General features: G+C 40.5%; 1 long non-coding RNA gene across 1 annotated transcript in view; it reads left to right on the plus strand.

Moving 5' to 3' along the window:
• The first annotated feature begins 436 nt into the window (after positions 1-436).
• The window catches only part of LOC131410298 (uncharacterized), a 44,972-nt gene continuing 29,526 nt past the window's right edge, over positions 437-15,882 (plus strand). The window contains exons 1-2 of the long non-coding RNA XR_009221221.1: positions 437-564; positions 14,789-14,954. This is a non-coding gene — a long non-coding RNA (uncharacterized LOC131410298). The remainder of the gene's footprint in view (positions 565-14,788; positions 14,955-15,882) is intronic.

The raw sequence follows: 15,882 nt of genomic DNA on the forward strand, positions 1-15,882 counted from the left end.
AACTCTGGGTCTGGATAGACTGGCAGAGTCCTTGCTAAGCCCATTCTTATCAAAGCTCTGAAAACCAAGCAAAAGTAGAGGTTATCCTTTGTAAGAGATATTTACATTTGTAAGAGAAATCTCCATTTGTAAAGGTATCTCCGTCTCTATACCAGGAAGAGGGGGGGATGACCTTATCTCTAGAAACTCTTATCAATGCAGAAGTCAAGGACTTAAATCTGCATACTCTTGTTTACTGTACTTTTCTGGTAATCTCCCATAGCTGACTCCCCCCACCCCCAACATCCTCCTTTGTCTTTACCTGAATTTGCTATTTAAGATGACAACCTCCCCCATTTTGTACTAGGTTCCTCCCATGTATACATGTTATAAAGCTTTGTTTGACTTTTCTCCTGCTATTCAGTCTCATGTCAATTTAATTTGTAGCCCAGCCAGAAAGGACCCAGAGTGGGCAGAGGATAGTCTTCCTCCCCTACAGTTTGGCGATGAGGATGGGATAAAAAATCCAGCTCCTGGACTACTGCAGCTGAGAGGTCCTGGACCCCTGACAAGAGCCAGCAGGAGGTAAGAGTTCTTACCATGTTAGCCTCCCTGGTCTCTGCCTGCAGGGTCCAGTGGAAGCAAGAGTGGTGAGTTTTGTTTTTTCTTTTCTAAATTTAGATTAGCAGGAGAAAATATTGGTGAAGCTAGCTTCTTGGACTCAGCAACTCTAGGATCTGGTTGAATATTCACTGGTTAATTGATCCTTTTCCTCCCATAAATAGTCACTATTTCTCCTTGTCTCTGTCTTTTTTGGTCATTTGTCATAAGAGACAGACATCTCTATAAACCTGTTATCTGGGAATATGTGCATGAAGTGAAAAGCTAAGGGCATCTGGGAAGCCAAAAAGGCCGCAAATTTGGTGAGCATGGGTCAAGCAGTTAAGAACCATTAGGGCACTTGCCACCTCAAGAAGTCTCCCGTGAAAGGAAAAGTTGAGTCACAGAATGGGGTAGATGACACAGGTCCCCTGCCAACTTCAAGAAAATGTCTATGCAATGACAAGGTACTCTGTAAATCACACACAATCTCCAACCCCATGGCACCTCCTCCCTAGGTACAATTCTGGCTCTGAGAGACCCAAGGCTTAGCTAAAGCTGTTAATGCACATATCAGAAGAGGTTTTTTTCCTTTTGTCTTCTATGTCTTGAGAGCTTTGCTTTGTGACCTTTCTGGCCTCCGCCATTTGGAGGATGTGTGTACCAGCATGCATCTTGGTGGCCAGTCGAGTAGACTGGGGTTCTGGGACACCCTCTTTGCCTGGCTGTGTCTGCTCTCAGGGGTTTGTCATAAGGGGTCCTATTTGCTTTCATAAGAAGACTTTGTCATCTCAACATTCATTGCTTGTTGTACTTTCTTATTTTGGGGAGTGAATTCTCTGGATCTCTTTTGGGGAAGCATCTTGCATCCGTGGTTAAGCTTTGGTATGAGTCATTGTTAAGATCCTACTCATCAATGTGGCCAGATGATGGATCTTTTAAATTGGGAAAACTTCTAAATTGGGGGGAAAAAATTGTGAGAGCTCTCATCATAATTGTTTTATTGGTACCTATGAAAAGGTCAAATTAAAAAAAGGGGGAAAAAAATGACTAGCCTTAAGACTCCAACTCAGGTTAAAATTAAATTGAAAAAATTGTTGGGGGCAGGCCTGGTGATGTAGCAGTTAAGTTTGTGCACTCCACTGCGGTGGCCCGGGGTTCAGATCCCAGGCACGCACCAATGCACTGCTTGGCAAGCCATGCTGTGGCAGCGTCCCATATAAAGTGGAGGAAGACAGTCACAGATGTTAGCCCAGGGCCAGTCTTCCTCAGCAAAAAGAGGAGGATTCACATGGATGTTAGCTCAGGGCTGATCTTCCTCACAAAAAAAGAAAACCAACTTGGAAAAACAGTTAAATGCTTCCAAACCCACCGTTAAGTTCCTCGGGGCACTAGTCGGTGACAATACCCCACTCAGCCCTCCGTTCCAGCTTAGGCTGGCCTGGCATTTCTCTGGCTGTTGAGGGGAAGCTGGTGCTGATGAGCTTACCTTTAAAGTGGAAAATTACAGAGATTTTGGCTCTAGGACATCAGTGTCATGGAGTATCCTAAAACAGATTCTGCCCTGAGAATTACGGAAGAGGCCTGATCCTCTGCTTCTGGGGCTACATCCACGGCTGGGTGGAACAATTGTACAGAAATTTTAGATGAAGGCTTTCCTCCAAGTCAAATTTGCCTCACACCCAAATAATCCTGGGCATACAGCACAGCGTAAAAGCCACAGGCATCAACTATCTCACTTCACAAACTCAACCACATTCCGTAATACTGGCCAGTTTCTGAAGGGCTGGGTCTGAAATGTTCTAAAGTCTGTTGCCTCTCAGACCAGATCCACTTTCTCCTCTTCCTCCACAGCAGAGACTTGAAGCCACTCGAAAGAGAAAATGTCTAGTTAACTTTTACTCCCTGAAACATGGGTATAGTCACCTTATATAACAACTCATGTGGTTCTAAACTGAGCAATCAGTGTTACCACAAGATAAATCATGTTACAAGACTCTGAGGCCTACTAGCCATACATTTATATAATTAGGAGACAGCAGTCTTGCCACTCCTCCCTGCACAATGGAGATAATTCCAAGGTAAATATCTTTCTCTCAGGATAATGGAGCCTACCTATTTACCTAAGGAGTAGTCTCACCCTGTGGGGCCGAGCCTCCATCAGAAATCACTGACAGTATATGTCAGTAATCTGGAATTGATACTGGCTCAACATAAGGTTGACATAAGGGAAGTCATATTGTAGAAAAGAAACCCTATTGTAACTTTGAATGACTTCTGATTAACTAACCCAGACAGGCTGTGTGGATTTTATGACCCCCTCCTAGCTGCTATAAGTTGATAACTTTCTTCTTTTGAGTTCCTTAGGGATGTGATGACCCCTGGGCAGAGAGTCTATGCTGATAGCCATCATCAATGACAACTGAAAGATCAGGGTATAGGGCATTGCTCCAGTCTCTGATGCATATCCAGTAAAACAAAAGACTACCAGAAACTAAGAACAGATGTCTGCCCCCACCTGGAGATCAGATGGATGCCCCCACCCTGAGATGAGATGTCTGCCTCCACCCTGAGACCAGATGCCTCCCCCACCTGAAGACCAGCCCCCTATATAACTGGACTGTAGTTTTTGTTCTGTAAGGTGGTTTTTTCAGACATTAGTCAGCCATCTTCCCTCTTGCTAGCAAGCTGTAATAAAGTCCTTTCTCTCCTCCCACCTTGCCTCTTGACTACTGGCATGTCTTGCGGCTGGCAGATGACGCCCCCCTCCTTTGGGCAGTAACGATTTGGCACCCCAGATGGGACATTAAGTCCTGCTCGTGGCCAACTGACCTTGGACAGGCAACTTGTTGGGTAAGTCCCTAGTGGCTGCAGAGGCTCTCTTTGTCTCGGGGAACTTCCCTTCCTGCTTTCTTGTACCGATGCCGGCTGCCTTCTAACATTGATTGTGGTAGGAAGAGAAACAGCTATATCTGGTGAGTGGACAGGCTCAATCGCGAATAGGGTAAGTCACCTCAAGGATACTTGTGAACTTCCTTCCCCACCATCTGGGGTCCTTCCATTTATGGCAGGGCCATCTGGGGTCCAATATGACCATCTGGGCACACACTCAGAGTGGGAACTCTTGTAGTACTTTGTACCCTAAATCTGGGAACTAGTTCGCTTGTGTCTGGTTTTTCTGTGTCTGTGTCGGTAAATAGCTTAAAATTGGCTGTTTGGGGACTGAGTTTCTCAGTGGTCATAACAAACTCTCTTTAGAAATTACCTTGTTTGTTACAGCCACCTTGGGAAAATTCCCCTAAAATGGAGACAACTGTAAACAGCTGGCAAGACAACCCAGGATAATTTAAAGTTACAGTGGCCACTTTGGGCTCCTTTTGAGCTTTTGAATCAAGAAACAAAGAAATCTTTAAAGAGTCAAAGATTCCCCGACTGGGAACTCTCCTCTAGTTTCTGGGCCTGATCACCCTGGCAACCCCAAGTGGGGTGCCCTCTCTTGGTGATTCTGGTTTCTGGTTTCTGTTAATCTGTTTGGGCACCTGGAATGATTCCAGGTTGGCCTGTGGGTCAGTCCTTTAAATGACAAGGCTGCAGTTTCTTGTTTCAGAGAGTCCTTGTTCTAATCCTAGGACCAGAGCTCCTAGGACCTTGTTCTACCAGAGCTCTCCTCTGGTTGGTTTCAGAGAATCCGAGCTCTACCTCTGGGAGCTCTCATTTGGTTTTTCGGCACCTGGAGTGATTCCAGGTTGCCCCTGGTTCAGTCATTTGACTGAAATCTGGAACTCTGTTTTGTCTCCTGTCAAAATACTCCTGTTGAGTATTTTAGGTGCCTACTGAGTCAGTTACGGGGACAGGAGACCTGTATTTTGTAAACTGTCCTTCCAGGGTTGTATGCCCCAGCACGGGACCTGTTGTTTGTGTGACCCTTATCTTGCTAATCCTTGGGAAGAGGCCATGAGGGCAAGGCCTGATCACCTCTTTCCCTTCTTTGTTTTTCTCATTTGTCACCTCCTCTGTTGTCAGCAAGTCGACGTTAGGTTCAGGCTGGACCTGAGCAGAAACTGGACCTTCTGTAAAATCAAAAACTTGAAAACTTTTTGCCAGAGACTTAACTTTCAACCCCAGCATTGGGAGACCCGGCCCCCAGCCTGTTCCAGGCTTTTGCCTCTTGCCTCCCTGGCTTGCCTTGTGCTGGCTCAGGGAATAAGTGTCTGGGCTGAGAGGGACTTGGCTAAATCTTTTAGCTATATTGGCACCTGCAGTTGGGCTCTGCATCCTTCTGTGGGCCGCTGTTCATCAGACACTGACTTTATCACAAGGGGGAATGCCCCAAGCATCCCTGGAGACTCACCCCAAGAATGCATCTTAACTACTTGGAAGCACTTTCAGTTGGATGGGTTATGCCCCAGAAACTCCATCTGGGAGAAAACTTGAGTGGTTTCTCTGTGCCTTTGTGATGTAGTTGGACAGGTAGATCAACCTATAATGTCATTTGAGTTACAACCCAATTTCTGAGAAATCAAGAGCAATTGTCCTTTAAAAAATCCTTGTAAGACTGGAAACGCAGCTGTAGAGGCAGTTCAGATTCCAGCCAGTTCCTTTATCTCAGAAAAACTTATCGCCTTGCCTCTCTGAGAACTGCTAATCTAGCCCAAGAGCACCCTTACCAAAAAAATCTAGCGTCTTAAGTGTCTTCTCCAAAAATATTAGTAAAAATGTCTTAAAACAAAATTTGGATTTGTAACTAGGGAGCTTTATATTACTGTACCTGATTCATGACAGTAATTTTAAAACGATAGCTGTGGAGACTCTGTGTATGTGTGTCTATATGTATGTTATATATGTGTGATATTTTACCTCTGGATGGTGTGGCCAAAATTAAGAGTTCTGTTTAATTGGCTTAAAGTAAGCACTTACATAAATTCTAAATGTAATAGAAATTAACCCAAATGTCTTTCAGGTTAACATGATGTAAATTAATCTTTGGTAAATGAAAGCTGGTTTAAGTTTGTTGGTTTGATTGAAATAGGCAAGTCCTCAGTGTCGGCAGTATTTGGGTATGATGCAGACACGCAGCCTGGGTTTACTGGTTAAATAAGTTCACGTTACCTGTTACAAATTTGTCAGCAATAATAGCTTTAAATGATAGCTAATTTTGTCTAATATCTCATGAAGTTTTCATGGGTAATCTAAACATAATTGTTGGAAACAAATGATTTAGATAGATGAAAATGGGTAAGAGTTTCTGGGTACAATAATTATATTTTATTGTCTGTATACTTGAAAAAAACAGCTTCCAAATTCTTTTTGTTTTTTTGTTTTTTGTTTGTGAGGAAGATCAGCCCTGAGCTAACATCCGTGCTAATCCTCCTCTTTTTGCTGAGGAAGACCGGCTCTGAGCTAACATCTATTGCCAATCTTCCTCCTTTCCCCCCCCCCACCCCAAAGCCGCAGTAGATAGTTGTATGTCATAGTTGCACATCCTTCTAGTTGCTGTATGTGGGACGCGGCCTCAGCATGGCTGGAGCATGGCTGGAGAAGCGGTGTGTCGGTGCGCGCCCGGGATCCGAACCCGGGCCGCCAGTAGCGGAGCATGCACTTAACCGCTAAGCCACGGGGCCGGCCCTCCAAATTCTTTTTGATGACTTAAAACTTTAGAGTTTCGCTAAATTAAGTTAAATGATAAAAATTTGTTGAGTATCTAGGTCATTTTCACATAAGATAAAATACTGAAACACTATTGCTAAATATATCTAAGTTTATATACTTTTGGCTTCTTATTACAGAGAAACTAAAATATGTTTGGGTCTATTAGTGAACATGCCTTGTGTTTTATTACTATAAAGTAGCATATTTCTAGAAATTATGAAAAGTGGTTAGAATGCTGATATGAAAGACAGTTCATAATTGCTTACTTTAGTTTTTACCAAGGTCTGTAATGGTTAAAAAATTCTAATTAATATATGTAATTAAAGCTACTAAAAATTAATTAGGAAAACAGCTCTGTATACAAGGAAAGTAAGATATGTTTTCAGTACAGAAGGTATAAGGAAAGAAAATATTTTTGTTTGTTTTGTTAAGCAAGATAAATTTGTCCTAAAGTACTATAATGGAAGAAAGGAAGACATGGGACAAACTCTGAATGTAAAAAGAAAGTTATAGAAGGTTTGTAGAAGAGGAACTCTGAGGAAAGAGTTTTATGCATGGTCAAGTTGGCTAAGACTGGAATGAATTTAATTAAGTAAATGAGTTTTAACGTCAAAAGTAAGCTGGTGCAAAATTAAAATTTAGTCTTCTTTCTCTTAAAAGGATAATTTTCTTGAACTTGATAAAGAGGTCATAAAAGGTTTTTCTTTACCTTTGAGTAAGTCTACCTAAAAGACAGAAAAACTATTTTGTTAAAATAATTTCCTATGTTCAAAAAGACTGAGGCCTCTCTATTAAGTTTTTTTAAACTATTTGGCTCTTTCTGTTTGCCTTTGAGATCTTTGATTGTCACCAGGGTTAAATGGATAGCTAAGCATTGTTTCACGGGGACCTGTGATATTGTGTTGGTGAATGTTATTGATATAGGTGTTTTGAAATTGTATAACATTACTGAAATTCTGATCTGTCCTGGTTATCAGTCTGGTTCTGGTTATTATTTTAAAGTGTTGTATGTCACAAAATTAACCAAATTTCTTTGTCAATTGCCATTTTGGTGTCTTGTTTACAGATAATTATTGTTCTACTCTGATGCCTTTGCAAATGTTTTCCTCTTCAGAGAGATTCATGGAAAGGACTCTGACATTTACTCTGGAGTGCAGGTTTCTGATAAACTTTCAGATTATAAAACTGAACTGGGTTAAAAAAAAATATCACAGAACTCTAATGGAGAAACTGATTTCATGAAACTGCTAACAAGATTAAGATCAAGAGTCAATTACACAGGACTGAATGAACTAATGAGGATGATTATACTTTTTATGACTTTTGTTTGAAATATTGCTGATTTTTTAATGTTTTGTTTTTTTCAAATTTAAGGAAATCTTCTCTTTTCTCTCAAGTTAACTACGATTTATAGCAATTTGGTAAATTATACCATTGTAAGCAGAATTGAAACCTTTATCTTTTTCTCCCTACCTGATCCCTCCAGGATTTGGAAACTCTTGGTGAGTGAGTATTGTTTTCATGGCAATGTAGTTATTTGCATAAGTTCAGTAAGAATCTGTTCTCCTTATAACAGGACACAATTGGAAACATTGGTTATATTATCAAGTCTGACTGGAATCTTATATTTGAGAAAAACATATAGACTCAGATATGACCAGACAGCTTTTGAGGAATAAAGGTTGACTTTCTAGAATAAAGCCACTTGGAAATATTGGCCTAATACCTTGTTTATAGAAGTTCTAAGCAATCTTACCTGGATGAGTAAGGAAGGTCACTTATCTGGCAGGTGCCTGAAACCTCAATATTTTGAGGAACCTCAAAAGAAGAGAGGAATTCACCCAAATGTGTATGTATTACAGGCTAGTCTGATGACATAGTCCTTGGCTTGGCTTTCCTGGCCTTAAGAGGCCTTTAAAGTTCAATCTGAGACTCCTTATAAAGAGTTCCAGCAAAGCAGATTTAAAAGAGCCTATATGATCAGTTGCTATTCTTGCTGTACTTATGTAAATAATTGGGCCAAATTTATTGAAACTAGACTTATTTTACAAACTAGTTAGTCTTAATTTGGCTATCTTTGGTAAAAATGAGGATGACTTTAGAAAGAAAAACTATGTTTCAATAGAAACTATAATACACATTTGTGAATGTTGAATTATGGTTCTGTTAATTGTCTTTGAGGTTTTTGTCATATCTGTTAACTGGACTGGATCCTGAATTCTTCTAGCCTCCTGAAATATCTGGCTACAAATCTCCAAACTAAAAATTTTCAATTATTTTTTCCATCATTTTCTTTTGGAATCACTGAGAACTGAACCTGCCCTTTTTCCTGAAGCCTTGCAAACTGAAGCTGGTGGATTTGACATAAAATTAAGAGAGATTCGTGTCTGTTGCCATGTAAGCCACTCAGAAAGATACCTGAATACCCAATGACACCATCAGAGACATTTCAAACTGCAAAGGATGCTTTGACTCTGACATCTAGAAATCTTTTTGACTGGCTGCACCCTGTCCTCAGAAACTGGTTTATAATTTGCCCCTGCCATTAATTTTGTTTTTCTTTTTGTCTTATTAAATACTTGGTTACTTTCTTACACAATATAAGCCTAACTTTGGGAGCCCACCTGCATCACCATCTTACTAAGAGACTGGTTCAATGCAATGAAACAACCTATGCCCCTCATCAACAGTATGTCCCTCAAGATTGAGGATGAACAACAAAAGAGGGGAATTGATACTGGCTCAACACAAGGTTGACATAAGGGAAGCCATACTGCAGAAAAGAAACCCTACTGTAACTTTGAATGACCTCTGATTAACTAACCCAGACATGCTCTGTGGATTTTATGGCCCCTCCTTGCTTCTATAAGTTGATAACTTTGTTCTTTTGAGTTCCTTAGGAATGTGATGACCCCCGGGCAGAGAGTCTATGCTGACACCCATCATCAATGACAACTGAAAGATCATGGTATAGGGCATTGCTCCGGTCTCTGATGCATATCCAGTAAAACAAAAGACTACCAGGAACTAAGAACAGATGTCTGCCCCCACCTGGAGATCAGACGGATGCCCCCACCTGGAGATCAGATGGATGCCCTCACCCTGAGATGAGATGTTTGCCTCCACCCTGAGACCAGATGCCTCCCCCGACCAGGAGACCAGCTTCCTATATAACTGGACTGTAGTCTTTGTTCTGTAAGATGGTTTTTTCAGACATTAGTTGGCCATCTTTCCCCTTGCTAGCAAGCTGTAATAAAAAGACCTTTCTCTCCTCCCACCTTGCCTCTTGACTTTTGGCATGTCTTGTGGCAGGCAGATGATCCCCCCACTTTGGGTGGTAACAGAATGAAATTTAGGGGAAATACTAATTCATTAAATCAAATATGGCCTGTCTGAAGCAAAACCTCCAGGAAGAAATTCAAGGGCTTAAGGAATCAATGTGCTTAAAGATAAGACAAAGTAGAAAGGGACTAGAAGTGAGTTGACACCTCAGAGAAGAAATGCAAAAACCTATGCTAAAATAATTAGTCTGACACCAACAGAGTAATGAAACACAATAGACTCTAATTTTGGATGACAGTGTATGAAGGAATTTTCTGTATGATAAAGGCAGCAATTCAAACTATTGAAGAACAGATACACTCCTCAATAAATGGTGTTGAGGTAACAGGCTATTCAGAAAAGATAAAATTTGATACATATGTCCCACCTTACACCAAAAAAATATATATCAATCAAAGATTTAAATATTTTGGGCCGGCCCTGTGGCTTAGCGGTTAAGTGCACGTGCTCTGCTGCTGGTGGCCCGGGTTCCAATTGCGGGCGCTCACTGACGCACTACTTCTCCGGCCATGCTGAAGCCATGTCCCACATACAGCAACTAGAAGGATGTGCAGCTATGACATACAACTATCTACTGGGGCTTTGGGGGAAAAAAATAAATAAATTATAAAAAAAAAAAGATTTAAATATTTTTAAAATGAATCTATAACAGAAATAAACATAGGTGATTTCTTTCTAATAATCTTGGCTTAGAGAAGACTTTCTAAAAGAGGCATAAAGCCAGACACCATGGAAAACAAGACTGTTAAAAAGTCACGTAAAGAAAAGTCAAGGGGCCAACCCGGTGGCGCAAGCAGTTGGATGCGTGCGCTCTGCTGTGGCGGCCTGGGGTTTGCCGGTTCGGATCCCGGGCACGCACCGACACACTGCTTGTAGAGCCATGCTGTGGCAGTGTCCCATATAAAGTAGAGGAATATGGGCACGGATGTTAGCTCAGGGCCAATCTTCCTCAGCAAAAAAACAAAAAAAAGAGAGGAGGATTGGCATCAGATGTTAGCTCAGTGGTGATCTTCCTCACAAAAAAAAAAAAAGAAAAGTCAAAATATAAATGACAAGCCAGGAAAAAATAATTGCAAGCTATGCTGCAGATAAAAGGGGTTGTTCCTTTAATTTACAATGATATCATATAAATCAGTAAGAAAAATACTAACAATCCTATTGAAAATTGAACAAAAGATCCAGAAGGCTGTTCATAGGGGGAAAAATGCAAATCATTTGTTAACTGGAGAAAAGATGTTCAGCCTTGCTCATAATTGGAGAAATGCAAATTTAAGCAGTAATGAGATAAAACTTTTCACCTCACAGAGTGCAGAAGATCAAAAAAATGTATATTTTGGCTAGGGTATGGAACCAGACGCCTTTATAAGTCTTAGTGAAAATTTTTGGAAAAAGTAATCTGTCAAAAATTTTATTTATTTTTTTGGTGAGGAAGATCGGCCCTGAGCTAACATCTGTTGCCATCTTCCTCTTTTTTTGCTGAGGAGGATTGCTCATGAGCTAATGTCTGTGCCCGTCTTCCTCAGTTTTGTATGTAGGCTGCTGCCACAGCATGCCTTGATGAGGGTGTGTCAGTCCTCACCTGGGATTCAAACCTGCGAACCCCAGGCCCTGGAAGCAGAGCCTGCAAACTTAACCACTACGCCACCGGGCCAGCCCCTGTCAAAATTTTAATGGACATATGTTTCAACACAACAATGTACTCAGGGATACATCTTAAAGATACAGTGGTGCATTTGTGTCAACATCTGTGAAGGAAGATGTCATCACAGAATTGGTTGTAATAGCAAGGACTGCAAACAATACATGTGCTCATCAGTGGAGGACTGGTTAAATAAATATGGGGCATGAATACAGTGGAATACCAGGGAATCAAAAACAAAGAGCTAGATCTCCGTGCTGATAGAGAAAGCTGTCCAAAATATATCATATATTGAAAAAAGCAAGAGGGAGAAAAGTATTTATATATGTCTCATTTGTGAAAAACCAAAACCAGTAGCATCCACCGTGTGTGTGAACAAAGGACTTTACAACACTTAACAATTGTCGCCTCGGGAGACGGTGACCAGGGGCTCTAGGATGGGAGGGAAACTTACCTTTCCTTCAATAGTTTCCTTGGATGCACTCAGAAGGTCTAAAGTGAATAATCTCTTTAATTTAGAAAGGATTGGGAACATGCTTTTCTGTAACCATCTTGTAGCAACTATCCAAATAAGATTATTTTGATCACGCCTTTATCAAAAATGTGTGTGTGTTGGGCTCTGGGGTGGGTGAGGCGTGGTGGAGTGGCAACATATGCCAAGAACACCAAGGAATTTGGAACAACCATCTTGTTGCAAAATAGATATAGATACCAGATAATTCCTGATAACTACAGTTCATCTGTATCTCTCAAGATTTGCTATGTAATATTTTCATTTTTATTGAGATCTTATTTTAGGGATAAAATATATTTCGTATGATATGACTATGGCTACTGCTTTCTTTTAGCTGGTATTACCTGGTATGTAATTAAAGTTCCTTTTTTTTTTTCCTTTCAACTTTATGAGTCCTTATGGTTTAGTTTTGTCTCTTGTAAACAGCATAGGTCTGGTTTTTGATATTCAACTAACATGACAATTTCTTTCTCTTATTTGTTAAAATTAATGAATTTTAACTTATTATAACTGATATATTTTGACTTATTTCAACTATCTTAAATTTTTTACTTTTTATTTATCCTGATTGTGCTGTGCCATTTAAGAGGAAAAAGGAAACAAAATTATATATATACAATATGAATATATATTTTACACAATCCATATAAAAATAAAGAATATTGTGGAAAGGAGACCAGAAGGAAATATACCCAAGAATTGATGGTGTAATAGTTTCTCTTAAAGAAGTGAAATTATGGGTGATTTCTTCTTCCATTTTTTCTATATTTTCTAAATTGTGGTGAGCAGATATTATTTTTAGAGTAAAAAAATTAGCCAGCATATTAAAATAAATTTTATTTAAATAATAAAACTGATGAGGATGATGGCGAATGACACCATTCCCACTGGCTATCCGTCCCTTGAGCCTGTCCAAAGAGCACTGGAGACTTCTAGGGCGTGTGTGCTCGCTCACCAATCCCTAGGTTGGGCTTTCCTTTTATGTCCTCAAACGGCAATGTCTTCACCTGGCTCTTGACTCCTCAGGGCGTGGGAGGAAAGCGGAGGGCTAAGTGCGGCGTGAACACTCAGGGCCTTATCCTGCCATTGAGTCTCCTAGGATATCAGCAGGATGTGGCCCCAAGGTTTTTCCTCCCCTGGCTTCCCCAAACAGAAAATGCCGTCCTTTGTCTGGACAGCAATTTGATGGATTGTGGATCCAACCATTTTAAAACTTTATCTGAACTAGATGAAAATGTCCTGCAGCCACTTAAAATTTAATTTGTGGAGGTAGTGTTTGTTCACTCTTGGTTCCTAGCCTGGATGCAATTTGGCCTCCAGTACCTTTGGAAGTCCTTAGTCTGGATTTAATTTTGAAGTACCCTTTATTGTTCATGAATTCTTGGCACTGTTTGTAATGCCTCCCGACGTTGGTCTGTGTCTTTGGTTAATGGGAATCTTGTCTTTTCATGTAGAATAAAGCGTCCCCAACTTTTAAAATCTGGGCTACCCTGTAAGAAATACAAAAATCTCAAACATTTTTCAAATGAATTAAACACAGGAGCTAAAAACAAGCCAAAGCAAAAGGAAGCAACAGCTTTATTGTTTTAGAATGATACATAGCTCCACCCAGGGCTGTTTTAAAACCTTATTAAGTTCTGGACAGGACCAGCTACATAACTTGTAGGGCCCAGTGCAAATGAAAATGAGGGGCTCATTGTTCAAAAATTATTAAGACTTCCAAGGGCTGGCCCCGTGGCTTAGTGGTTAAGTGCGCGAGCTCCGCTACTGGCGGCCCGGGTTCAGATCCCGGGCGTGCACCGACGCACCGCTTCTCTGGCCAGGCTGAGGCCACGTCCCACATACAGCAACTAGAAGGATGTGCAATTATGATATACAGCTATATACTGGGGCTTTGGGGAAAAAAAAAAAGGAGGAGGATTGGCAATAGATGTTAGCTCAGAGCCGGTCTTCCTCAGCAAAAAAAAAAAAAAAGAGGATTAGCACGGATGTTAGCTCAGGGCTGATCTTCCTCACAAAAAAAAGAAAAAAGACTTCCAAGATGACGACAGCAGAGCATTAAACCAATCTCAGGGCCCTGGGCTAATGCACAGGTTGTATGCCCACAAAGCCGGCCTTGGTTCTGGACACTTCTGGTGGTTTCCACCCACATTAGATCACGTGTCAAAATGCACTCCCATCCTACGTAAAGTATATATATATATTTTTTAAATTTATTTATTTTTTTTCCCCCAAAGCCCCAGTAGATAGTTGTATGTCACAGCTGCACATCCTTCTAGTTGCTGTACGTGGGATGCGGCCTCAGCATGGCCGGAAAAGTGGTGTGTCGGTGCGCGCCCGGGATCCGCCAGCAGCAGAGCGCCCGCACCTAACCGCTAAGCCACGGGGCCAGCCCCTAAAGCATATGTTTTGTTGGAATCATTTTGCAAAGGATTTTGCTTTGAAATTATGTGGCTACAAGTAACTCATTTATTTTATGATTGGCTCTGACATCTCTATTATAGATACCTCTACAAATAGTGTATATGTTTAGGAATGCCTGTGCAGTGAGAAAATCAGACCTTTCAAATTGCATTCAATAACAAAACTTTTATGAATACTTAAATTGGCAATGAATGGAGTTGTTACCAGTTAAGTTGTATGAATATTTAATTAAATAACTATAAATCTTGATATTGTTTTCTTTTGATATTTTGAAGCTGATAATTATTTTTTGGACCCAAATATTGGCAAAGTCCCTTGAAACACTCAAGGCTCCACGTGCTGTGACTAGAGCATTTAATGGGGAAAAGATGGTGTGAAGCACTCTACTTCTATTTTGATATGACCCCTCAGGAGAGCAGGTCAGCCTTCCCCCAGTACATCACACACACACACACACACACACAGAAATGAGGGTCTGTTTGGTACAGAGGACATTTAGAGCCTTGTTTCTTTTCGTTTTGTTTACCTAAAGTTAAAACTGAGTGTGTTGGTGTCTAGGAAAGGCTCTGGGTGAAGAAAATTTTGCTTTTATTCTGTGATAGAAAGTTATGAAGGACTGAAATCTTTTTACCATTTAACAGACTTGAAGGAAATGTGACAAAGCGCCATGCAGACACACGTGGACACCCACCTTCGTTCATATGGTCGACTTCTCATCAGCTGGTCCTATTGGAATCTTGTCCAGAGCTGGTTTGGGGAGTAAGGACTTGTCATCATCAACGCCATCCCTCCTTGGCTTCTATACAGGTAAAGGCAGCATAAATGGAAAGAGTATGGCAGACTAGAAAAAGCAGGGCCTTGGAGCCAAAGGGATATGTTTTTAAATTCGAACTTGGCTACTTTATTTGGTTTCCATGATTAGGTTGCTTTCTCAGAGAACGTTTCCTTACCTGTAAAATGGAGACATTAATATGTACCTCAGAAGGTCGTTGTGAAGATTAAAAATTACATATATGTGTAAGTAGATATACGTGTGTGTGTATATAAACATATGTGTGTGCGTATCTATATGCGGACACACACACATATAAGGTTTGGCCCATAAACACTAAATAGCAGTTTCTATTATTGCTATAATTATTAAATTTTATTATTATTAATAATATAGAGCATGAATTTACGGCAGCTGCCCTTAAAAGAAAAAAGGACCCTGCAGAGAGTTTTAAATTACTTATATTATCCCCATAAAATTAGACTATTAATGTGTCAGTACAATCCAAACTCAGTCATGTGTCAATCAATTTTTCTTATCTCTATTAAGCATTTGTTGTGTACCCCAGTGCTGTGCTAGGCCAGAGGAGCTATGGACCTGCCTTCAAAGAGTTTATTTTCTAGTTGGGGATATAGAGGAACATTTGAAAAACAACCAGAGAATGATTTGGCCCAGTGTATAACTGAATGCTAGGAGGTGCAGAGCAAGTGCTCCCTACTATTGGGTTTTAACAAAGGAGATGACTGTCAGGAGCTCAGATTCTCACAGAAAATGTCATAAATAAGGCATGTACACATCACTATTAAAGGAGTGAACTTCCTTTGTATTAAAACAAAATTCTATGTGATTTAGCAAGTTATTTAACCCTGTTCAGCCACAGTTTTCTGTCTGTAAAATGGAGATGATAAGTCCTCCTGTATCAGATAGGATGCTTTTAGCTGAAAATTACTTTAACTCAATTAA

This window comes from Diceros bicornis, chromosome 9 (genome assembly GCF_020826845.1).
Source record: "Diceros bicornis minor isolate mBicDic1 chromosome 9, mDicBic1.mat.cur, whole genome shotgun sequence".
Classification (NCBI taxonomy): Eukaryota; Metazoa; Chordata; class Mammalia; order Perissodactyla; family Rhinocerotidae; genus Diceros; species Diceros bicornis.